The 24,373-nt window shown below is 40.2% G+C and overlaps 1 long non-coding RNA gene across 2 annotated transcripts in view; it reads left to right on the top strand.

Moving 5' to 3' along the window:
* Positions 1–2,637: 2,637 nt before the first annotated feature.
* The window catches only part of LOC137862504 (uncharacterized), a 43,201-nt gene continuing 21,465 nt past the window's right edge, over positions 2,638–24,373 (top strand). Inside the window, exons 1-2 of one of the 2 annotated variants that reach the window (XR_011100326.1) lie at positions 2,638–3,111; positions 3,995–4,116. This is a non-coding gene — a long non-coding RNA (uncharacterized lncRNA). The remainder of the gene's footprint in view (positions 3,112–3,994; positions 4,117–24,373) is intronic. The other variant, XR_011100327.1, reaches the window with a different exon arrangement.

Here is a 24,373-nt window from a genome sequence, read left to right as displayed (position 1 = left end):
CAGGTTCCAATTTCAAGCTTTTACATACTGGAACGTCAATTTGGAACTTTATAAACTGAAAACCGTTGCGAGGAGCATAAAGCCCTGTATCCTGAGGCAGTAATGAGATCTCTGCTTGAACTTCTGCTGAATGTTACATTTATTAGCATAATTCCACGTACAGCTTTAGCCTGTTTGGGGAAAAAAAAGTACCTCTGCAAAAAAATACCGATGGAGCTCCATAATGAGGGGTGATATCGTTTAAGCCAGCCTTTGCTCATGCAAACTCAGGGCTGTTATACGTTAAGTCCCACGGCTGCATTTCAGTTGCACAGACTTTGTGACAAACCAGTGCTCATGTTTGTGACTGGGACAAACAGGGCCCAACGGGTTAAGGAGCTTTGGGTTTAGGAGACACCGTCCTCACACACACAGCCGTGTGCTGCCAGATGTTCCAGCTGTGCTCTGTGCCAAAATATTTTCAGTGCTATAAAAGCATTTTGCTTTTCCCATTGCTAAATATTGTAGAACTGTCGATGATCTGCAGTAGTGTTATGGGGTAAATGTTTGCCTCTTTTTAACTCATGAAGATTGCGCTCAAAATGTTTAAGATCGGAGAGAGGATGGGGATGAGGAGGGGTTTGTGTGGTAGTGGCAGCTGTGGTGCCGTGGGGCTTGCGTGGTGCTGGGGTGATGGCAGGCAGGCAGACTGCTCATTTCCATAGGAATTTGTAGGTTTCAGTAGCTCTCACATCCCCCCCCAATAAATACAGAAAACACTAACATTTAGTTTAGAAAATGTAACATATTTCTTTCAAACAAACCTTCAACTTTAATCCAGGCATCTGGAAAGCTCAGACTAATAAGAAAAATAGACTGTTTGTTGCTCTGCCTTTGTAGTGGATGGTGAAATGCACTCTTCAGGACACAAGCAAACAGCAAGATGCTTCTTCCCCTACCTCAGAAATCTTCCAAAAAAACAGATTCCCCAAGGCCAGCCCCAGTTGCATGTAGGTGTTAAAATTGCCAGGCTTGCAGCAGGTGTTTTGGAGCTGGCTCTGCCCCATGCCAGATGACTTTTCCAACCCCATCTGTGGCCAGTGGCTCGCTTGTTGACATGACTTTCACAGCTTATGGAGAAAATCTTATTTTTTTTTTTCCTTGCTCCTACAAAACATTTATTTGCTTTAAACCCAAGTGAAAAATCCCTAGATGTCTGGATCAAAATTATGCGAAATGGAGTTAGTTATTATTTGTTTCAAATAAGCTTCCTGTAGCTTGCTGGAGAAACAAAACCTCCCAAGCTGCTCTGTGGGGTGTGTGTGAAGGCATGCTAACAGCCCTCCTGAGCGGGTCCTTCCGACCTGTGCCACCCTCCCCGCCCCACGCGGGGTTGGGGTAAGCTGGTATTGCTTACCCAGTGAAATGATGTTATTAGCAGCAGGAAATAATGACGTAGAGATAATAGCAAGTCCAAGTCAGACAATTAGCACAAATTTCCTATCACAGGGAACAGTGTGTGCTTGTTCAGAGTCTTGTAGTTAACAGCTCTGGATTACACTGAAATAGACTATTACCTGTTGCATGCAAAATCCTTCCATTTTTTAATTCTGAGCTCCAAATCTGGCTAATGAGAAGTAGAAAGAAAGACTCATGTTGTAAAAACAGAAGTGGTTGGGTACATATGAAGCAGGCTAACCTAGCAGCCGCTATGGCACTGGGGACTGCCCGAAATCCCCCTGCACTTACCAAGCCCCAGAGGATTCCTTGCTGTTGATACCATCCAATTATTCATTATCATTGCTTATTAATTTATCTGAAGTAAGCTTTCTAGGATAAATAATATCCAAGCTATTAGATACTGTGCTATTTAAAACATAAAGCTATCTATAAATTTGTCTATAAGAATTTACAAAGAGAAGTCCTGGGGATAATTCAATGGTGTCTTATAATTCTCTTGGAAATAACGTGTTTTATACCAAATTAAAGAAGAAAAGTTCAAAAGTGTAATCTCTGTAGTAATATTTAGACTCCCTAGTTATGAAAATTGTTTTGGAATACTTTTGTATTTTCTCTTGCTTGGCTACAAGCTTTTCCCACCAAAGGAGCACGGGTGTAGCTCGTTGTGAGCCCTTCAGCCTGCTTTCCTGGCTGTAAATGCTGAGATTAGTGATTCTGCACATCAGGTGGGTTAACACGGGGGAGGAGAGAGGATGAACAGTTCAATTAATTAAGCCAGGTTGTAGCACATCATCATCATTTTTCAAGGTGTCAAGTGGGGAGATCTCCAGGAGAGATGCAGATTAGCTGGGACCACCTGGGAATTCAGGCTCATTTGCAGCCCCAGCACTTCAGAGCACTTGGAAGTGATGTTTGTCAAAGTTTAACATTAAACCCACCATAAATATGAAGCATATTTGTAGGAGTGCCCTAAAATACTGTTAATTTCCCTCCCTGTGATATGGAAATAATCCAGTGAAGCCAAGAATTTTTCTGACTTCGTGCAGAGGCTTTTGGGTTTGGGGGCGTGACCCCAGCCAGGAAATTCAGCAGTGGTGCAGCTATTTCAGTGATCACGATGACAGAACTGAAAAGCGGTTTATTCCGAGCTCTCACAGCTTGGGGTGAGAGCGTGCCGAGGAGGCAGCGGAAGCCTCTCACCTCCTGCACGCTCACAGAGCTGTGCTTTGGGAAGCTCCTCAGGCTTTCTCATGATGTGAGCTGTGAAGATCCAGCAACATTTCATCCTGGAGCTATATTTGCATATCTGTAGCCTGCAAGTTTGGCATGATTCCCTTTATGAAACCATTTATTCTGCATAGATGGATATTCTTGAATGTCAGGACTATGCGCAGCCCGCCTCCTTTTATCCCAGTTGTGTTGCATGTTATGAGCTTTGCCCTTTATTGCTTTATTTGCTACTAATTCTGCAGCTGTTTCTCTGTTCAGGTGGCAAATGAAAATGCTGTGGGCCTGATAAGGTGGTGCTTGCCCACTGGGGAGGAGCCTGGTGCTCCTGTGTGGTGAGGGGGCTCTGGGGAAAGCCCTAGGTGATGAGGAGAAGCCTTTCTGGGGTTCCACGGGGGACCCTGGGGGCTGCTGAAATGAGAGTGGAATGAAGATCTGAAGGAGGTAGGTTTTGTTCTTTTTTAAAAATTCATTTTCCACTGTATTTGTTCATTTTCTGTCTTTAGAGAGCTCCATTGTTCTGATTTTCTGTCCTAACAAAAGAGCTTGGAAACTTTTTGATGTCTTTGTAGAAAGTTTTGGCTGTATGCTCCAGATGGCTCTGAGTCCCATCACAGCGTATCGATATTAATTAACCCCGTGTATAACCCAGGCTGTGAATCTCTTCACAGTGTTATCTCTATTAATCACCCCTCTTTGGGGTGAGGAGGACCAGGGTGGGCTTGGTGGGTGACCAGGCTGCCACCAGATGTGGTCCCAGGTCAGCAGGGCAGTTGTTTGCTGGGCTGTAACTGCGGAGGGGTGCAGTAGCTTTGGGATGAATGAAGTGCTGGGTCTGTACAATCAGCATGTGTGGTGGAACAGGAGAAAAGTGAAAAATTTGAAAAGGCAGGACTGCGTTCTTGGTGTGTTGCTGAAAAATCCATTATGATGATACAGAACAGGACAGAAACGTAAAGGTAATTGAGCGTGACCTGTTTGCTTTGAGAAAACAGCCTTTTTTAGGTTGATTACATGTTTGTTTTAGAATGATATATTCAATACAATTGAGGGAAATAGTTGGTGATAACCATTTCAGGTCTCATAGAGAAAGGTTTCTGGAATGGTAAAGTGTCACTGAAGGAACAATATAGCTATTATTTCCTGGTTTAATTTCAAGAAACTGTGGTGTTGTGCTCGGTCCTTAGCGCTAGAATCTCCTTTTCATACCCCATGTTGCTTTGGTATATAGCTGATATATGAATATTTTGTATTCCTACTTTTCAAACAAGGAAGTTTAAAGAAAAAACAACATACATGTATATTTATTAACTTGCATTTCATGTAGGAAAATAGCTTGAATCTGAGCAATGCTGGGAAGACAGGAACCATTCTAGAACTGAATGCTTCCACCACCACTCATCAGTGAGCACAGTGACTGACTCAGTCTTGGGCTTGATGCTCTCTCAGGTAATCAAGTGGTTTTTGCAGGCGGCAGCGTTGTGATTTCTTTCATAAAGTGATAAAACCTAATCATATAACCGGTTCATTTCTTTCCTCCTTGGGAGAGCTGGAAGGTTATTCCAGAGCTTAATTTTTCTGATTGTTAGAAACTGATTTTTTTTTTTTTTTTCAACATTGGTTTTCAACCAATTGATTTTTTCTCTTTCTAACTTTGTCTTAACTGTTTCTTCTCTTGCTGGTTGTATTTACTTGAAAATATCTAGTGAAATTTCTAGGTTAAATAAGCATATTTGTTTTAATTTGTCCTCTGTTCCTATTTCTTGATTGTCCAGGTAGTTCTTTGCAATACCAGTATACATTGTAGTTCATCTTTCTCGAGCTTGAGCCAAGCTGTCCAAAAATTATACATGATATTGAAAATTAAGTTCTTTGTATTTCTGTATTTGTTTTATGAGCAAAATCCCATAAAACACACTCAGTTTTCTCATGTTTCTAACTGATGAATTCCTGATAGTTAACAGAAATTCTTTTTGTAGCCGATTCCTGCTGCTAGTCTGGTGGATAAAGGGGCTTGTACTGTGGGGGAAAGACTTACTGCATTTAACATGGTCCTCTTCAGTAAAATGTGTAAGGAAATCTGAAACAGTGCAGCTCATTGTGGGTTGAGGTCTGGTAAATGTCCTAACGTGAGACTGATGAGTAGTAATGATTTAGATTGTAGTTTCCATAAAGTAGCATTTATATATGCATATATATTTATTTTTTCTTGTTTCTCAGGAGACAGATGAGATTTGGGCAGAGTCTTGTGAACAAGGAAATAAGGGATCTCTCACAAACTCATAAACCTTTGAGAAGTTCTTAAATAAATCTGAGCAGCTCAGCTCTGTTGCTGGCGTTATTTGCTCTGTAGACCAACTCCAACGATGTGTCTCGCTGACTTTGCATTAGACCTGCTGATTGTGCGGATTTGTCTCCAATATCAGTTTCAGAAAACATCTTCTAATATTTGTCAAACTGAAAAAAATACTACCGCTCCAACAAAATTCTTGTCCTGTTAGCAAAATCAAGCTGACAAGCTGTATAAGGCTCAGAAGCTTCTCGCCCTGTAGAGGCTGAGCTGGCTCGTTGCCACCAGCCCTCGGTAGCATCTCCTGGCGAGCAGGACGCGTTGGCGAGTTGTCCAGGCTGCTCCAGGGAGAGGAGCTGTACTGGAAACAAAACTGGCTGCTTTGTGCACAGGGCCTTTGTCGATTGTTGGCTGACTCTATATGAGGTCTGTCGGGGATTTTCACTCTGGAAGTTTTCTTTGTTTTATAGACAGTGTTTGTTGCTCCTTCTGAACTGAGCTGATGCTGGTTGGACAAAAAGTGCTTGTGGATCCAGAGGAAGAGTTCTTATGCTGTTTTTCCAACTCTCTAAACTCCTGTGGCTCTGGGCACTCAGCTGGGTTTTCCTGTTTGAAGCTGTGTTGGTGACAACTGTTGTTTCAAAGAAGGAGACAAGACCTAGCAAATGACATGGACAGTTTTCTGAAGGCAGTTGCTGAGAGATCAGCCAGCTCCCCAAACTCGCTGATTTGGAGCTCTGAGGACATCCTTCTGAGGAACTTGGCAAAAATGTTGACGGCAGCCAGAAAAGTGTCACCTCTTCCCATGCCCAGGTGCAGTGCGCTTTAGCTCCTTCCAGCTCAGAGCTGCTTATAAACTGAAACAATATTGGTTGGGTAGGAGTGGAGAGAAAATGTAGTCACTTGCTGAATTTACCAGTTCTCTGCTGCTGACTTTAGGAATGGGCATTTATCCTTTCCACTGACTGGTTTTCTTCAGTGCCACAAGCGCTAATGACACTGTTGGAAAACAGTCATGGAGCCCGAGCCAGCTCTAATTCATCCTTGGGTTGGAGAAGTGAGGGAATGGAGATGAGAGAGCAGGGTATGGAAAGGAGTGAAGAGAATACCTCACAGAAAGAGAGCGGGGGAAAAAAGTACAACCAAAAACCCTGTAGTGAACAGGGCAGATTTATTTTCCAGAAGTAGGAGTCAAGTCTTGTTTGAGATACTGGAAGGGCTGTTATGTTTTGTAAACATCTTGTATTTTCTTTCTTTGAAAGCTTGGTAGTCATTGTATGAGCTTGAAATAGGCTCTGTAGCAGTGGGAATCTGTGTATCTTAGACTTGCAGAGGTGTACAGTTGGGGCTTTGTTACATCAACGTGAACACGATTTTATTCAGATTCTGCTCCTGCAGGATATACTCTTTTGTTGGCATGAACAAACATTCGGGCCTGTGACTCAGCCTGACCAGCTCTGCTTTACTTCATCTGCAAGAAACTGCATCATCCATGTATTTATTTACTGACACACCGCATGGTAATTTTTGCCCTTTAATATTCTGTTGTCTAATTGCAGTTAATAGAGGTTCTTAATCTTACTAATTACTGTAAATCATGCTCTGCTAGCCATCCTTTCTTTCAGTGGCAACAAGGCTCTTTTCTCCTTGGAAGGTGCATGTAGTTTAATATAATAAAAGTGTCTTGATAATTAAGATTTATTGGTGAGGGCTACAGAGGGTTGAGAGTCGATGTGAAAGCAACATACTGGGTTTAAAAAAACAACAACAAAGGGAACAGAAAAATCAGGGCCTCTAGAACGCTTTACTGATGCAAATGGCAGTGAGCATAACTTTAGCCACCTTAGTTTAGACATAAAATTAAACCTAAGACCTTTAATTAAAACTATTAGAAGCCTGCAATGCTGCTGGCATAGCGTTTGACAGGTGAAATGTTACCTCTGAGCAATTATCACTTCCAGCACAGTGTTCTGGCATCTCTGCAGTCCTCCTGTGGGTGTCTAAACTTCTAAGACTTTTCATACAGAATGCTTTTTGATTTCATGGTTAATCTGTCAGCCAGATCATCATATTCTATTAACGTGTATAAATCCAATCAAATCAGGTTCAAAGTTTTATATAAAACAGGTCTGTGTAAGAGATTAATCCAAGTGTTGATCCACTATAGATTTCTTTTGGGGTTTATAATTTGAATTCTCTCTGCCTGAATATTTCTGTATTTGCATGTAAATGCTGGTGCTAGAAGTGGCTCTGAGGTTTCAGCTTAATTCCCATGAGGTAGAAAACATTTGTGTTTAGAGGAAATATTTAACTGGTGCACTCTGCAGAATGCAGACTTAAAGCTTAGCCTTAGGAAAGAAGAACAGAAAGAACTGAAAAGTCACCAAAAATAGATTCTTTGAAACCGTGATCATAGAAGTTAACAAGTAATGGGACTTGTAAGAAGATGACTAATTTTTTTTTTTTTATGATTAAAAATCTGTGCACAAAATGTTGGAGCTGTAATTCGCTTCATTGATATTCTGGGTTATTGGCTGAGAAATCTCTATAAAATGCTGCGTTCTCACCCTGTACACTACGACTCAGCACAGGGGACCTCCCTCGGTGTGTCCTGCCCTGAGCCACCCCGTTACAGTGGGAGCAGGTACGTGTGGGAGCTGGCTGCGTAGCCAGGTCAGGCACCAGCCTCTTGATGTGGTTTTGTTCTGCTCCGTCCCTGTGCTCTCCTCCCGGAGCCTATAAATAGCTGCAAACGACAACCTGCTTTCACTCCCCCTGCGCTGCTCCTACTTGTTAAATAACAACTGCATGCTGAAACCAACCAAGTAATCATGCAAAGCTGTATTAGGCTCTCCATCTGACATGCCACTTTAGAAGGAAACTTTTAATAATGAATTAACATCTGATTTTCACAGTCTCCTGTCATGTGACTTGCATGTGTAGATGTGCTATTAATTACTTATGGTAGCTGTAAAGGAGATACTGGCACAGTTCACAGGCTGCTTCTTAAGTGTGCAGCATCATTTAAATGTGTCTAATGGCATTGCTTAGAATACATGCTTACTCTTGGCAACCTGCTGATACCATGCTTAGAGGCATTTCTCTGTGCTGTTTGTGTTCTGCAGTATCTGTGGTTATCAGCTGGCAGCCGGGGCTTTTGCTATAGGATACTGGAGAGTCATACAGTGATAGAAAGTCCTGGATAATCTGAAATAAATCAGCAGATGGAGGGAATTGTGTTCTCCCTGTGGTGAGAAGGAGTGATATAGCACCTGTCTGAAACCTGCTGAAAGCACCCAAGGCAAAATTTCTTACCTGTACGCTTTGCTGATGCATTGCCCTTGGAATTGCCCCACGAGACCATTTCTTGTTTCTGCATCTTGAGGAGACCCTAGAGATGTCCCAACAGGCTACTGAAACCATTGCAGGATTCCTAAGGCTACATGTATGCGTGCCTTTTTCTGGAGAAATTCCTACCTAGAACACTTTGAGTTTACTGGAGAATATCCCATAGGGCTGCGTGGCATGATCTACCTTTGTGTTAAGTATTTTATACATCTCGTGTAGCTCTGCAGAGCTTCTGTGTTCTCACAGAGCGGTCTGCATGTCAACACGTGGGGACCTGGGTCTGACATGTCCTCAGTGGTGTACTTCTTGGCAGTATGTGTAAAAACAATGCTGAAGTACCAGAGAAAGCACACGGTTCCCGTGTCTCCTCCCATCTCAAAGACAGGCTGTCCTTCCTGCAGTCTGACTCTCTCCAAGGAGCAAGGGATTACATGTGGGTTTCTAGAGTCCTCCACAAACTCACTCATTTGTGAAGTGATTGAACCAAGTGAAAGGGAGAGCGGGGTACCTCATGTGCTTGAATGCTACAGTTATGATGAATCCAAAATGTAATAAAATCGAAGATATCTTTGAAACTCATATGAAAGTAGAATAAATGGGCAAAAATCACAGTTGTCTTCTGCATGTTTGAGAATTAGAAAAAGGTTAAATTTTATTACACGAGCAACTATTTTCCTTCTTTATAGTGGCTTCGGTTCCTTCAGAAAAGAGTCATGTCTAGCCTGTAACTTTGATTTTTTGCTGAGTGAACTTATTGTGAACTTATTTTACTCTTTTTTTTTTTTTTTTTCCCCCCTTTTGGATTTGATCATTTCTGCATGCCCCTGTTCATGTACCCAAATATGTTCTTCTTTAGCCTGGCTTGCTTTTTGAAAATATATTTGTTCATTGTATAAATAACCAGAGATACGGAAACTTAACTGATTCCTGTGTGGGAAATGCTCCCCTGCCTAGGGGAGGTAATAAAGATTGACAGGGGTACTGACATTTTGGTTAATTTGTCTTCGGGAGCTTTACTCTTTGTGAGCTCAACCTGCGTTGAACATGATTTCCTTGACTTACAAAGAGGTTGGGAGAGGGAGATGTTGATGCAAGAAACATTGGTTCACAGCTGACAGCCCTGTCCCTCCAATGTTGACTTTCTCAAACTATTGAGGAAGATGATGGAGAATTCTCAGATTCCCTGGTATTTGAAAGGCGGGCTGAATCTTCAGAACACGTATGCAAGAAGAGCTGATCTGAGTTGTGGAGGGCTACCCCTGTTCAGGAGAGAGTGTATAAAGCTCTGTGTCTGACTGCTTCTAGCTTGGAATTTAGAGTTGTTTTCTCTTGCCGTGTTCTCATCCTGTCATTGTATCTTCGGAAACATTGCTATTGACTTCAGCAGATACTGTCACAGCCCAAATGTCATCTCTTAAACTCGCATTAGTATATGACTACGCACCAATTGCTCTTTTACTGATTCTTTGTCATCTCAGTGTCAGAAAAGTGAGCTTCTACCAGACCGAAACCTTTGCTTTTTTATTTTGTATTTCCTTCTACATTTTCAGCTTTTTCTCTCCTAGTTTCTTTACTTTTTCCACACCTTTGAAGGTAAATAAGGTGAAATATTTCAAGCTGAGTTATTTCGGTGTATTAATTACTTTTAACATCTTTCTAGTTAGGACAAATTTCTCAGTCCTTGAAACTTAAAAAGAAAATTCTTGAGAGCTTTACAGAATAATCATTTACATCCATGTTTTCAGCTATTTACAGAACCTCTGAAATAATGTCCTGTTAAAGAGAATATATATTTCACATTATTGTAACTGAATTGTTCTTATTAAGGTCAGACGTCAATTTTGAAAGCTTTTGAAGGAAAGGGGCATCCAGTCCTATTGTATTTAAAATGTTAAAGAGCTTTAACTGTCTTTCCCTGGAAACAAAATGCAAATGATCAAATATATTTGAAGATTGACTGCTTTATAAGAAAAGCTGAAAGATTCCTGTTTATTTGGTAAAGTTCTGCTCCTCTGAGATGAACTCCTTTGTTAAGGTAAAGGTTCCAAAAGTCCTATTAATATTCACTGAACAAATTATGGTTGTCAGTACTTTGCTCCATCGTGTTTTTTACTTGACTTAAATTATAAATCTTTCTGCTGAATTTAGAGAACCATGTAGATGCCTCTTAGAACCTTTTTTACTTTGGAGCTGTTGACATTTTTTTTTTTAATGCTGTTATGAATACATTATGTAGCTAGTCAGACAACATAAATACATTTTGTTAAACATCTTTCTTTTGAGCACTGTGCCCCATGACAATCAAGTCAGTAAGTCAGAGCAGACGCCGTGTTGTCACGGGGAAGGATGGGGTGCCCTCTCAAACCATACTTGAAATGAGAACTACTGCATGAGTAGTACTCTTTTCATACATGATCTTAAATTTCAGTTACTACAGTAGAATATTTAAAATGTAACTAAGCCTTAGACAACGTGGTTTCCTTTTTTAAATAAAAAATAAAATCAGATACGCTGATTGTGCAGTTCAGGAATTGTGAAGCCCAGGTTTTCATTGGTACTTGAAAATCAAATAGTGAATTATTGTAAGGTACTCCTATGTGTTTGTTTTTGTTGCTTTGTGGTCCAAGCAACAATAACAGGCATTTCATAAACGAGATGAAGGCATGACAATTTTCCTGTTAATTTGCATCTATTCTTACAAGACTTGATGTGCTCAAGAAAAAAAAAAGTAACTTAAGATATTGATTTACAAAGAATCTATATTTACCTCCTAATTTTAATCATCATTTTAATAAATGTTATTTCATATCAGTTGTTTCCCTTACGGGAAGAATTGTAAGAATTTAATCTTAAGTTTTACTTTGTGCCTCTGGGAGTGGTTTTTGTCTTTCTCCCAGAAGTGTTGAACTTCTGTTTGTATCAATGTAATTGTTTTCCCCAAATTATTCAATTTATAGTTCTTCCTAGTGTTGATTCCTTGAAGTCGTGAATAAATGAAGATGGAATTGCTAACATTCTGGTTGATTTCAAAACTTCTGGCCAATTTGAAGGAGGTCGGATTGTGTTGGCTTCAACACACCATTAACAGCTTTGTTGGATAACAAATTGAGAATACTGAGATGCCATTTCTCTGGAAAATAGCTACAAATACTTGAATATCCATTTCATGCTTAAATTGACTAAATGCAGTTGGGAAACGCAGAAAAACTAAATTTTGTTTCCAGATCAGCAGAAGCATTTATGAGATTCACAAAATTGAATTACTGATTTGACTTGATTGTGCTTACAGCCAGAAATAACAATGATGTACTTTAGATATATTACTGTAATGCAGTTATTTTTAATATTGCATCTTTCAAAACTGCAAAATAAGAAGTTATGCATCAAAGCTGAGTGTGTTATACCCTAAAAACAAACTCAATCTGTCATTATTCATATCATATTATTCATATGATATCACGATGAAGGATATGATTCATAGATGACCTGTATCTCAAGGTTTGTAGTCATTGTCAGCTTACTTTGTGGTATTTACACCTTTCAGATGAAGGAATAGCTTGGAAATAAGTTAACTAACCCTTGGACATAATTTCCTTGTTTGTATCAGATGTAGATTTTGTGCCTGCATCAGCCTATTTAATTTGCTGTCAATGGTAGTTATTTCTTTATTACCTCCTTGGAGAATTTCTCCTTAATGAGCAAATTAAGACTTCTGACTTCGTACTGTTAAGTCTTTGACTTGCTTTATGGGAGCTGCCTTCTGAGCCTCTTTAGCCTTGCCTGCTTATCTGGGTGTGAGGTTTCTGCTTAAGTACCTTCTCTGAAAAAGACATAGGCAGTAAGCTTTAAGAGTTTAATTTCAATAGTAAGTTCATTCTCTCCTTCATCTATCTCTTTTATGGATCATATAGGTACATATGGTCTCTATTTTAGTGTTCCTTAACAGATCTTATGTTTGATTGTCGCATATGCAGGGAGTTACTTGGTGAGATCTGACGAAATGTGAGGAAGTGTCTGTTTAGGCACATTTGGCAGCAGGGAAGGAAGAGTTAGAAAAATAAGGGTGAATCTATGAAGGCAAGCTGAACAGTTCTATATTTTATCTGCCAATAATGGCCCCCTCCTATATATAAATATTTTTTCCCTTCTTCTCTGCATGGTTCTTGCAATGTTTACTGTCGCTTATCAAGTTAATCTTATCAAGACCAACCCATGAGACCACTTCACGCTGTGCTGTATCAGCCAGCCTCACTGTTATCTTATTTAGTTTGATCTCTAATATAACTTGGTTTGACTTGCTGGTGTGCAACATATGTCGACTGGAAAACAAAAAGGGAAATCTGTTTGTTAAGTGTGGCTAAGACAAGCCTCTGTTTGCTTCTTACACTAAGAAAAATGAGTGAAGGCTATAGCAAACGTGGATGCTTAAAATTTGAATCAGGGCAGCTTGCATGAAGAAAGATGTATTTTGGGAAGTATCTTACCCTTCTTATTGAAGTCTGGTGGTAAATTCCTTGGGCTCAAGCATAATACATATAAGTCTTATATATAAGAGTAGTTTTGTTTGAGCAGAGACGTGGAATATTCTTCTTTTGACTCCACTAGGAACAGATCCAGGCAGCTGCTGAGAGCTTTGGAAGTCTGCTTCAGAGACAGTCTTGATATTTGGATCTTCCAGGCTTTACATACTTACTCATCTTGTGATTTGTCTTATTAACCTTTTGTCAGTAGCTTTTCTGACTCTGTAAAAACAAGTCTTATAAATTATAGAGCTCTCTTAACATTTTTCCAATTACGTATTACACTAAAGCTAACAGGTTATTGTTCTGTTCCTCAGCATGCTTATGCTCAATAAATCATGGGATCCAACTGTCCTGGTTCAGGTTCGGTGCTATTTCTAAGGATGAATGATGAAATAGGTCTACTAAAAAAGAAAGTAGTATAGATTTCCTGTAGTCCTTGTGTCATCAAAAGAGTCTAAATCTGACCAGTTTGAAAAATCCAGATCAATTAATTGTATATTATGAAAATTCCTTAATGTATTTTTGTATTGAAAAAAATTATAGCTTCTAAATACCATGCTTTGAAATAGAGAGCTGTTACTAGTAAAGGCTTTTCTGAATTACCTTAAAAGCATGAATATAAAAAACTGAAGGCCGCAAAGGATAAAACGTTTTTTTTTTTCCTAGCTTTGTAGCAGACATCTTATGTTTTAGGAAAAGGAGGCAAAGGAGGTATGTTTTCCTAGTGTTGATATCTATAAATATTTGGAAAGCTATGTTTATACCTAAATAAAACAATTGTGTTGTTTGGATAAAAAACAAACACACATTGCGATTGCAGTACTTTGTGTACTATGCATGTGCACAACTCCATATTTACATGGGAAATCCTGTTACCCATGGAAAACATTTGCAGCTCTGCAATATTGGCTGTGCTAAAATACGGTATGGTGGAGAGGCTCCGGCTGAGATGCATCCCCCACCCAGACCGTCCATAATTCAGGGCATGGCTGTTAGCTTTGTTCTGAGCTGCTCTGGCTGATGAGGATATAGCAGTCTCATCCTCCTGCCTTCCTTCCCCTGTCCCCAGCTTAATCCATTCTTTGGTGCTGGCTGAATGAGCAAGGCAATATGTGGGCTTTACTTAAAAGTAGAGAGTGTTTTGTCAAGGTGCTCTGATAAAGGAACTTTATGTGCAGTTATGAGTGTCTGTGGTATTTATGGGGTATGGAGAATTGCTTTTTCTTGTCTCTTCATATTTCCTCTCCTATGGCTTTTCTCTGTGGCTGCTGTTCTTCTGTGCAGTTTTCTGAGAAAACAAGGCAGATTGTGCTGCTAACTGACCTGAGGGACAAAGGCAATTAATTGCTCGGTCATCCTAGGAAGACCAGACTGGGAGAAGCCAAAGTCACGGGCTGCTTGCAAGTGTCTGTAATAACACCTCTTTCAGGCTTCGTTTTAAAAAATAAATAGAGTTTTGTAAGAAAAGGAAGTGTGAGCTGAAGAGCACAGAAATGGTTATACTTTTCAGATCATAACCTCCAAATGAACAAAATTACACTGGAAATCAGTACCTTAAGACATAAGTATGTACCTTGATCATAAGTATGTGTTCTGCTGTTATAGGTTCCTGCACCCACTGGGTGTCTTCTCTGCCGAGTTAGTTTAGGTCCAGCAATCTCAAAGATGCAGCAAAAGACTTGCAATGCTGAACCATGACATTCTGCCTTCCCGAAGGTAAAGACAGTATTCCAGGTTTAATGCAGGAACTTCAAAAGAATCAGGGAGATATTTTATCATACTGTTTCAAAGACAGAAATAGGAGTTTTGATATATGGAAAATTCTGGAAATAATTTATTGTAGCACTTATTGTCATGACCTTAATCAAGTAAGGCTGACTCTATTCAGCAGTGGTTAGGACTAATGAGCAACAGCCTATATATTTATCCATAAATTTCATTATAATCTTCCCAGTATTACTTGGAGGTTTCTAAACTAATCCTGATTTTTATTACCTAGCAATATGTTAGTTGTTTTGCTTGACTCCTTTTTATATGGCTTCTTTATGCAGTTTGGTGGCACTGTCTAAATTAGATGTATTTTGAAATGACATAGTAGGTTATAAAAGTGGAGACCGTCTGGTGTTTACGCTGTAGAACACATTCCCTGCCTCCAGGCTTGTTTGGACTGTGTGCAGACTTTACAGTTGCAGGCATTATGCAGGTTTTAGAACTATCTTCTGTATGGTACATTAAATCTTGACCCAGCTCTAGGCAATGCTGTGACAGTTTCCCCCCTGTATATTGGCCAGAACATGCACTTAATGGCGGTGAACCCCACTGCTATAGGTGCTGCAACCTATTACTGGCAGAGTGGTGATGCTTGAAACGGGCTGCTTTAGTCCAGTCAGGTAGATCAACGTGTTCTTTCCAATGCCTATTTGGATGAAAAATTGGCATTTTCATGAATTGTTCTTATACAAAGCATTAGTTTCATAAGTTTCTGCTTCACCTTAAAGACACTCTCCAATCAGTTTTGAGAATCCCAGGTGTGTAAGATTTTTTTTGTTTTTATTTTTTAATTGCTCAAGGGGAAAGCAAAATTTTCGAGGAATAGTTGAATTCTGCTCATTTAGCTGCCTTCACTGACAAAGTTTGAATTTCTTAACTGTTTTGAATACAAGGTTGTTACTTTTCTGTTACTCAGTTAGGGGGAAAACTGTTCATAATATTTTTCAAGACTTGCAGACGAGATTGGAAATAAGTGATGAACAAGGATATTTTCTATCTTGTAAGAATAGTAGGGGGGAGGGGAAAAAAAAATCAAACCCATCAAATAAGTTATTCATTGCAAATTACTCATTCTGATTTAATGGAAAATGAATTTTTATATAGTAAGTAGGAAGTATATTAATTTAAAACTGTCTGTCTTATGGAAATTAATATAGAAATAAGTTCTCAATGGAAAATTATGTTTCAAGAATACTATATTAAGAGAGTAATGAATAAGTTATGAAAATTTAATTGCATATTTTAAAGCAATTATCCAACTAATCATACAATTCCTGTTGCAAATAGTAATTAGGAAAATATTTAGATTTATCTAAGTATATAAATTGTGAACTATCAGGAAAGAGAATCCACTGTAATAAAGAATAATTGCCTGTCGGTTGTTCCTTAAAACTTTATAAATACTTTTTAAACATTTCTCATGACAGCTGGGTGATACCTCTTGTGTTTTAACAAGTTCATACAACACCATAGTGGGATGGAATATCCTTGTAAGGTTTCTAGAGAGAATTTCAAACAATGCACACTGAAGAAACATTTGATCACTGAAGTTTGTTAAAGGTTTTGCTGTCAGGCCCTCAGGGTGATGAGGCCAAGTGCCAGAGCTCACTGGCAGCCCCCCAGGGAGGGTGTCAAAACTGCTTGGGCTGCAGCCTGCCCACCAGGAATACCTTGTGCATCGCTTACATTTTAAGATAGCGTTTTCATGTCCAATTACCTTCTCTAAGATGAAGGTAATTTTATGCTGCTGATTGCAATGAAGGGCCTGGCACTGAGTTAATGTTCCTCTGGCACAGAACCAGTGCTCACGTGGAGGTTTCAATTCACAGATGCTCCAAAACCTTTCTTGAAACTACCTTGGAATTTGGGTAAATTATGTACGATTTTCTGCTCTAATAATTTAATTCTCTATTGGTGGGTGGTGTGGTAGGCAGGTAAATAACCTTTAATTTGGGCTTAATTAGCTTTTCTTTTACTTGCATTTATTTTTCACTCCCATGTGGTGTCTATATACCTACCAAAGACACACATTTGCCATCAGAGATTCATGAATTTTCTGTAGCATATCAGTACTGCATTCTTTTTTTATTTGCTGCATTATATACCACTAAATTAAAGAGAGAGAACTTAGTGTGAAAGCTTAATTTCACTCTGGTATTTTTATTTCAAGGCCACTCGAGTCTGGCTGTGCCAGGAGGTGGTGAAATGCTGTAGTGGTGCTGAGTGTGCAGGGACCTGACGTCCAGGGCCAGCTCCTGTCTGGTGCCCTGGAACGAGAGCCTGTTAGCAGGAGCTTGTTGGATGCGCTCCTAGAGTTTGTTTTCCAGCTTACCATCGGCCAAAGGCGATCTGCTTCGTGCACCAAGGCTGCTCCAAGACAGGAGCCAAAGCGTGGTAAATAAGGATGATCAGGAAGTTATCTGCAGAAGTGCACTTCTGAGCTGAACTGAAATACTGATGTGGATGCGCCCTCTGTCCTGCACATATTTTCTTTATCTCTGTTACTTGTTTTTTTTGTAGTCAGAGACATCTTTGTAAACCAGAGACGAGACATGAAGCAATCGGTGTCAGTCCCCCAAATGGGGATGTTTGCATCAACGTTGCCCTCTTTGTGAAGCCAGAGGTGAGCTTTGTGGCAGCTGTTGCTTCTGGATGACACTTTAGCGTAATTTCCCGTTGATCTCTGCAGCGGTCTGTGCTGTGTCAGAGGAGAAGCACAGAAGTTTTTTGTTGGAAGGGCGAGTCACAACCACTTGTACCTGTGCTGGCCACAGCAGCCTGCCTGTCTGTAACAGGTGTCGCACTCGAGCAAGGCTGGCCTCTGCCAGGTCCTCGAGTTATGAATGCAGTAAAAAACTGCGTAATGCCCTCGTGAGGGCTGTCGGGGTGTTTTTGGCACCCTGTCCCTTAATGCCTCACTGTCATGCAGTTCTCTGGGCTGCCCGATGTACTCAGGTGCAGGCATCCTTCAGTAGCCCCCCGGGCTGTTCCTCTGCTTCGTAGCTGAGGGCTCAGGGTGGGTCAGAAAGTCCCATCAAGAGCATGCAGGGAGGACAGGACCCAGGACCCAGACCTCTCACCAGGGCTTTCTGCTGCACTGGGAGGCTTGGAATATCAGTTCTTGTTTGACCTTTGGATGCCTCTCCATGAATACGTCACTCCATCATGTGTAGTGGGGCTCCAGGACAAAGATATGCACGTAACTCAAAGCTGCCTGAAGGACCAGGGACTGGTTGGGATCTTATGTACCTAGACCTTGTGTGTCTGCTTTGATGTGATCCAAATGTCCAAACAGCCCTTTTTCTTCAACTTCTGGAATAAAGCTACTAATTAAATTTCCTCTTAAATGAATCTAGTTGGCGCACGCCAAAACTCTGCTGTGAATTGAATTAATATCTGGTAATTGGGATTGATTAAAGGATTTGTTTCAAATCCATGCTCTCTCTAATCAAAACACTAATGTATATTCAGCCTCTACAGCTGACATTGAGATGCTTCTGTTAAAAGAGAAGGCAATATACTGCAATGGGTGTTAGTGACAGGTTGGGGTTTCCAATGGATAAATTAAATTTTTGTTATGATGTCTGAAATATATGTACGTATATATATGTGAAAAAAATTAACAGAGCAATTGCACCTGTGTTATACTAATAGTGATATTGGAAGATATTTTTCCGCACATGGCTTATGCAGTAATGCCAGCTTACATGTGGTGTTGGCTTTTGTGAACCTACCCCTCAATCTGCATGTGAAAAAAACTGTCCTGTGTCCTCAGGTGGGAATTTCTGGTACATGTAAGAGGTGAGCTCATAAACGAGATTGTATGAGGGAAGCTAGTCTTCAGCTCATGCTGTCCCGTGTGTGATATCACAAAAGCTTCACATGTAATTATCGAAGCCCGTGCTTCCTTGAGTTCTTCACTTTCTCATATCTTGGTGAGAACAGTGGCTTACTTATCATCTTTTCTCTCAGGGTCTACTAAGGTAAAAGCTGATGCTTTGAATCCTAGAGGACTAATCCAAGCCTATGTACGCTGGGCCTTACTAACCATGAGAATTAAATACTGTTATAGGACTCAGTTTGCCGATGTAGCATCGCTTTGTATTTCTATTTTGGTTTTTAGACTAGAAATAGATATGCATCTTCCTAAACTAAATTATTCAGCTCTGCATCTCATGAATCTCAGCAGTATGCATGCACACTGTTATGCTTGCTCTATGCTCTTTTTCTGAGAAATGTCTTAGCATTGTGTAGTAGGCAATTCAGGAAAAGATCCTTTGATCAGGTATCTGTTGCTGATGAGAGTAGAATGAATACAGAGGAAAACACCACTTTTTCTTTTCTACCCTAAAAATTGCATATCTTCTGAGATGAACTTAAATAATTCATGGAAATTTACTGCAGATTTCTAATTAAAACTAATTAGAACCAGTCTTTTATCACATAGTTTACCTCTCAACAGCTTTGTATTCTTTATAAGATGACATTTTTGTATGCGTGTTCTTGGCTTGCAATTAATGTAGACAAAGCTAAAATGAGCATTTTTTTTATTTTTATTTTTTTCTCCTCTGGGTAAAACTTAGAGACCAAAAATGCAAGAGGTAATCTTTTTCTCCACATTGATTTAGGGCTGAGAGTCAAATCAAGCATCCACCCAACGTGGCTAAAGGTTAGGGTCTTTAAAGCTGTTTGTATGTGTTGCTGGTTACCTCTGTGTTCCTCAAGGTATCTACACCTGTGTTTGCCTCCTGTGACATTATTTTGTTAAAACCAGGTTGAGCTGATAACTGCCCTACAGCAAGCTAATTTGAGCAGTACATCCTGACATTTTTAGTCGCAGAAGCCGCACTTTCGGGTCTGTTTGTGTACTTCTGTCCTATTTCAAATGCCAGTTTGCATCTCCGGTTGTCACCTCCGCGATCATTTTCGGCATCTCTTTGAATCCATGATTCTTGCGCTGAGGCTGGGGTTGGCACTGGCAAAAAAAGTGCAAGTGGACACTCTGCCAGCTGCAGGACATGGTGTTGCCACTCAGCCCCTTGTCCTCCTCGCTGCCTGAATGCCTGCAGGAGAGGAGGGTGCTGAGAGCTGCAGGGCTCAGGTCCCATTGTGGTTTTCCTGTCACGGGGCATTTGAAAATGTTCCTTAAGCATTATAAGTCTCCCTTAGTAATGATTTTCTAATCATACATGGTATTTTCAGTTACAGTTTCCCAGTTCAATACTGGCATAGCAGTCTTTCATCCTGTCTCCTGATAGTACTGCAGGAGTAATCATGAAAGTCTATAAAGAGCAGGCTAAAAATTTCTTCTTTCTATAAAGGACTTTAACTAAGAAATTTAAGTCTTGCACTGTCTATTAAGCAAGTAAATAATCTAATTGTTCAATTAAAAGATGTTTAAATGGCTTTTTTCTTTAATGAAAGCATGTGGCTATTACATCCCCTAAATTGCACTCAATAAACTCATATTTTTGTGGTGTGCATGACCCGGATTTAAACAACTACTTGAAGACATTGAGCTTAGTAAACAGTCTCTAGTTGTGTAGCGACACATGACAGAAATTAGTTGACTAAATAAGATAATACTGGGGCAGGAGGGGGGGCTTCCCCCTTCCTTACCAAACCAAGCCCTAAGAACCCCACTGTGTGCAGTGATGCTCTCACCAGCCGTGTCCCCCTGCAGCAGGGCTCCTCGGGGCTGGCTGGGGAGGGCAGCCGGGCTGCTGGGGGCTCGTCAGGCGCTGCTGGCTCTAGGGAAGCTGCTCCAAGGCACCAGCAGGGCCTGCAGTTTTACAGCAGGCTGCTTTCAGTTTGGTGTTGCTGTTTTTAATTGCTAGATGCTCTTTAGGAAGCTGGTATTAGCTTAAATCCTTACGTTTGCTTAACTTTGGGTAAGCTCTGATAAATCCATTTAATGCATTTATTTATAGCATGGTCTCAGTAGTATAGGATGGGCTCCAGTACATCGGTGAGGTGGTGAGGTCTTTTTTTTCTTTCTTTAAATGCTTGTAGAATCATGTTCACTCCTTCAGAAAAGGCAAATTGGATGGGATTTGCATCTCAGATCAAGGGCAGATGCTAAAGGCTCACCCGAACCTGGCTGCTCGAGCAGGGAAACCTGCATGGTCACAGGTGCCAGCTGATTGTGGGATCGGCTTGAAGGAAAAACTTAAAATATAACAGTGCTGCTTCTTGTTACTCTAATTGGAGAATATTTTATTGGTGAGAACCTAATGGTTGCAGATGAGTCTGCTTGGAAGACTTTTCTAGGGTTTTACTTCTGTGAATATGCTTCCTCATGCACATAGAGGAAATAAAAGAAGGGAAATTCTTGGGGAAATCCTGACTACTTGTAGGCTCAGTCTAAACTTTCCTCTTGTCCTGAACTGTTCCAGTGATACCTTCAGTTTATCTTGAGATAACTCCATTTTCCAAAGCTTTTAAAACTGAGGTTACTGCTGTTTCCTTGTACCCTGTGTTTCTGCTGATTACGTAGCAAGCTCAGGGACTGTTTCAAGGAACAGGGATCCAAGGCAAAATGGGAGAAATGTTGAGGTAAATTTGGGTGAAATACCCTTTCACAGGGGATTTTCGGCGTAGGAATGCTACCCGCATGCAAGCAGGGTAACAACAGCAAAGTTTAGCCATGTTGCCCTTTTATGCTGCTGTCCCTGTGTAGCAGGAGATGTGTAACTGCTTCTCCCCTGTTTGGTGATAACCTCCTGCAGAGTATAAAATCCACTTACCATTAAATGCACGATGTGCTGTGGTTTCTTGGGCAATTTCATCAACGTTTTCCCCAATATAAGACTGATGCCACTGAACAACAATACACTCTAGTTTCACTGCTAGCAGTAGAACAATAAAATTGTTCTGTTGAGATTATTCAAGTGCAATAGCTCCTACTAATAAATTAGAAAAGGGGTGGGGGAGAGTTTGTTTAATGGAACAAACAACAGTGGTGACATGAGTTTCTTACAATCTGTAAACTGTGTTTTTTTCAGGATAAACTTTTCAGTTATGCCATCGAACTGTGGAGCTAAAAAAGATGAGATTCAGAACATCATCATGTAATTTTATTAAGAACAGATGGGTGGAAAATTCCTTTGAGTGCTATAATAGCTGCCTGCCATTCTTGGGATGGCAGCTGATAATGTACTGGATGGACCTTTCTGTCCATCTGTTAGTCCATCTATCCAATATTCCTTGGCTTAGGGAACACTTCAGACTTGAAGCTTCAAACAGCATAGTTAAATGCCAGAGAGATTTTGTAGTATTTATAGACTTTGCTAGTTCACGTTTAAGAACATTTTCTGTGATTCATCAAGTGTTACTTGATTTGTATCATTTATTAGGAGTGCAGCATAATGAGTTACAGCTACATAGGGTATGTGTGTACCACTTGGTAGTGTTCTGATCAGACAGGCTGAACTAACACCTACCGTGATGTTTGTTCTTACTGACACATACTAATTCATGTATATCTTAAATTTTGTTTTACCTCAGATCAGAGAATTTTAGAGGGAGGTGTCCTTGGTGCTTTTGGGTAAGGGAAAGGCAGGGGGAAGATCCAGGAGTTACCCTGCCTCTGCCTTAGCATGTATGGGTTTTAGGTGACAATGGATGCTGCATGCTCAGTAGCAAAGCTGTTAATCTGGTTGTCAGATAAAATAGCCATCTCTAAAGCAAGAGCTCCTAATGGATTTGGGGGTTTTTGTCTTTATTTTTCACTTATTTCTTGTTGTCTTACCTGTAGTTGATTAGGAAAAGTGCTTTGAAAAAAGAGCTTAATAAGTTTGCTTAGGTTTCTTGTGGTTGCAGTGCAGTTAAGATGCACATCCTTTACAAAGAATGCACTCTGCAGCTCCCCTGTGTATTAAACAAATAAATATAAAGGGATTAACACCAGCTTGTTCGGTTACCCAGAAGTTAAAGCATTACTTACAGCACTAAAAAGGATGTGAAGATTTAGTGCTGCTGTGCAGTGCACTAAATAACACCAAATTAACTCATAAAGCATGTCAGGACTTGGTACTCCAGCCACTCCATCTGTGTACAGCTGTCCCTATAACAGGGCTGCCTACTGTGCTGGTGATGAGGCTTGGTAGGCACTTTAGGAGAAAATGCTCAGTGATGCAACATGTGAAGAGACTTGCCTAAGCCAGAGATGAACAAACTTAAAGCACATATTTCTTTTTTTCATGACCTTACTGTAAATGCAAGTGTCTATTCTCCATGAAAAGACTCTTAAAAAGGACTGGAGGAAATAAAGAGCAGAAAACCACTGGGTTGCTAGTGTCCACCTGAGATTTGCAATATAAATCTAACTTCACTTTGCTGCCTCACAACCCCTGGTATGTTTACTAAGGCTACTCCTGAGAAAATTATTTGTGTTGGGAATTTTTCACTGCTACTTCTCTAAAATGATTTCATAATCAGGACAGCATTATAGCAGGTTGATGACTCTTTCTTTTCTCCCTGGCCTACATTTGATGGCTGTAGTAACCACAGCAGATAATTTATTGCAAAATTAAAGAAGGTATTTTCATGAATTTGTTACCTCTTTTAGTGGGAGAGTAGTTGAAGGGATGCTGTATTTTTGTCTTACTCTTCTTTTATTACTTGCAGTGATGTTTCCCTGTTGTTTTCCTGTCTTCACTTGTTCTGTGCCATGGCTTTCCCACTCCTGGTTCACATGTCCCTGCGTGTGTTCCTCCTACCCCTTGTCTCCAGAACTCTGTTTCCTTTCTCCTTGGATGTGGATGGCAGTAACATAGTCCCGCTGCTGAGAAAAATGTCTCAGAAAAGGTTTTCCTTTTATTTTGTCAAATAACTTCAGCCATCAGTAGAAGTGTTTGTCTGGGCTCCTCCTTGCTTTCCAACTGCATCTATGAGCATCTTGACTTCTTGGCAACAAAAAGTTTGGAGAATGTCTCATGTATTGGAAATGCACAGGTGAGATGATTGCTTGACCTCTGCAAGTAAACAGGAAGCACTAAACATCCATGCTTTGCAGGTTTTACTTTATGAAATTCTACTTAGGTGGAAAAAAAGTGCTTGAATTATTTGGATGTAACTTCTAAATTGTAGGTGAGTGTACTTGATCTCCATTTGAATGTGCCATCCAAACAATGTGGTCTGCTCCGCAGAACAAAATAGTGATGAAGGGTGTTTTTGCTTCAGATGAGAGCAGCTGATTCATCAGAGTAATAAAAGGATTAATTACGTACCTGACTGAGGTTATTTTGTTCAGTCAACTATGACCACTTGTACGAACTCATTATTCTCTTGTGTATAAATGTAAATACTCTCCAGTTGACAGATAATCCTAAAATATTATTTGTGATGATGAATTGCATTCAGAGCCATAGGAAAACTTCACAGAAGTTCTGAGTTCATGGCTTTCAAAGTTTGAAGCACATTTTGTTGTGGAGTAGAAGCTTTGAAAACTCTTTCCCTGTTGAATTTCAAGATGGTTTGTTTCTTGTTGCAGTATAGAGGAGATGGTCTAGATGACCTCCTGGTAGACCTCTCAGCCCTGTATTTCTATGGTTGTATAAATTTATCTCCACTGCCAGGGAAGGAAAAAATGCTGTATGGGAGCAGTATGTAAATCTGTGTCAGGAGGCCACAGCTCTTAAGGAGGCTCACAGAGTGGGGCAGTCGAGCTTTCATGGAGTCTTGAGTTTGCTCAAGACTTCATGACCTCCTTTTTAAAATTCTGGATCTTCAGGGATTTTCTCCATCTGATGTCAGATTCTATTAATGCAATATC

This window comes from Anas acuta, chromosome 11 (assembly GCF_963932015.1).
Source record: "Anas acuta chromosome 11, bAnaAcu1.1, whole genome shotgun sequence".
NCBI lineage: Eukaryota > Metazoa > Chordata > Aves > Anseriformes > Anatidae > Anas > Anas acuta.
This window is presented reverse-complemented; position numbering and strand designations above follow the sequence as displayed.